Source organism: Tenrec ecaudatus, chromosome 6 (assembly GCF_050624435.1).
Source record: "Tenrec ecaudatus isolate mTenEca1 chromosome 6, mTenEca1.hap1, whole genome shotgun sequence".
NCBI lineage: Eukaryota > Metazoa > Chordata > Mammalia > Afrosoricida > Tenrecidae > Tenrec > Tenrec ecaudatus.
Window position 1 is genome coordinate 144798552 of NC_134535.1, and position 2173 is coordinate 144800724.

Sequence of the window (2173 nt, forward strand, 5' to 3'; positions counted from 1 at the left end):
TTCTGGGAATCTAACCATGTCAATACAGTCTGTTTTTACATCATTAACTAAAAAAAATAGATGCAGATAAAACAAATTTAATGCTGGAAAACAAAAGTAAGTTAGAAGAGGCTAATTCAGGACTGTAAGGTCGGTGCCTAATGACTTCTTATCAAAAGTTGCAAAATTGCCCCTATTTGATCAGAGGGATGAGTTGGAACATGGTGGGGGTGGAGAAGGACACTGGTGAAGCTTTCCTGGGACTTTTTCTGATAAAGCTTTAGCTCACTTTCTGAAACTACTTTAGTAATAAGCAGTTATTATTGTTTTTGGACTTCTAGAAAGTAAATAAGCAAAATGCCTTGAACATCTCCAAAAAGTATGGCTGTGACTTTGCTCTTGACTTTGCATTGACTGGACATTTCCACCTCTCGATAGTCATTGCTTTGTTTGTGCTTTGTCTTCAGGATCATATGGGTAAAGCTTTAACTCCTACAATTTTTAAAAGAAATACTTAATCATTTTGATTCCATTTGTTTATGACTTCCATAGAAAACTCTTGTCTGCACAGAACCGAAGTGCAACAGTTCTGGCACCAGTTAAATGGAAAGTTTGCCAAGCTGTAACCTTTCAGTCAGAATTGTGTATGTTGAACCAACTGAGATGTCTGTGGCTTTGACTATTGTTTCCACTGTTATTTGCTTCTCTTAAACTAGGGGAAAAATAAGATTAAAATTTTTCCCCACGAATTGATGTAGATGTGTGTTGCTATGGGTTTCCTCTCTAACATCATCTCACTCTTGATTAAAATGAGTTATTCATTTGTAAACTGCTGGCTTCTTTTGGGCTTCATCCCGATGACCTTTTTGTACAGCATCAATGATTTCGCCATTCTTCCATCCAAGCCTTATCATAGCTATTATAATGTTTGCTTTTGCTTCAATTTTAGCAGAATTCCTATTCCTTTGATAGAGGTTCACTTCATACTGATGTCTATCCTTAGTGTCTCAAACGGGATCCTATTCAGACATGTTATAACAAGTTAGTACAAGTTTATTTTGATGCATTTTTGGAAATTAATGCATAGTGTGAATTTCCATGAACTTTTGGAAGATCCTAAAACATATGCATTTATTTGTGCTAATACTTTATGAACATATTTTTATGTTTATGAATATACCCTATCCTATTGTTTAACATGACAACATTCTGATTTGATCAGTTCTTTGCTTGGATTCTCCTTTTGCTCAGTTTCAATTAAACACACATTAATTGGGCAGCTACGCTGCCGTGTGGAGTCTCTGGGTGGGTCAAATGATTAATATACTCAGCTGCTAATCAAAAAGTTCAAGTCTATTCAGAAATACCTTGGGGGAAAGGCCCTGTGCTAGGTCGGCTGAGAAACAAATCCAGTGACACTGACATATGTAGAAGAAAGAGCCCAATGTCAGGAAGTAATTACATATCAAGAAAGCACCCTAACCCAGTCCAACTTAAGTCCATAAGTCTGCTACTAGACCATAAGGGACTGAAGTCCCTCTTCAGACTCATGAAACCACATGCAACGATGGAAAATGTAGGTAGATCGAAGGCAGGTAGTTGCAAAGTGGAGTGGATTCAAGGTCTTTGAAAACATGGCAGCTCTCAGGGTCAATGGCACAGAGAAGGGGTGGTTCCCCAGGCTCTTCTCATGAGAAGGCTACATCCACTAGGAGACACCATCAGGCTGTGTACTGATTGACAGGTTGGCTACCACTCCTATACCTTCATTCATCAAGTTGACCTAACTATCTAACTACCACAGGCCCTGTGCTCTACTTCTGAAAAGTCAGTCACTAGCAACCCTATAGAGCACAGTTCTCCTTTGCCACACATGGACTCAGAGCCAGCAGCAACTGGTATTGGGTGCTTAGCTTCCTGTGCTGTCTTGGAGTGCAGGGCCTGGAAGGGAAAGCCAGGTATGAAACCCCTAACAAACTATAGTAGAGAGATATACAAAATACCACAGGGATGCAGGTAGCTAAGTTCTTAGCTACCTCTTGAAGGGGAAAGGGAGTCTTTAGGGGACAATGGTCAGGGAGAATCTAGGAAAGTGCCTGGCCTGTGAAAGAGCATGGCTAGCTTGAGGTCATGGTGGGCTGACAGGGATGAAGCAGGAACGAGGAGCAGGGATTGGGAAAATTTTCCTCTTGAC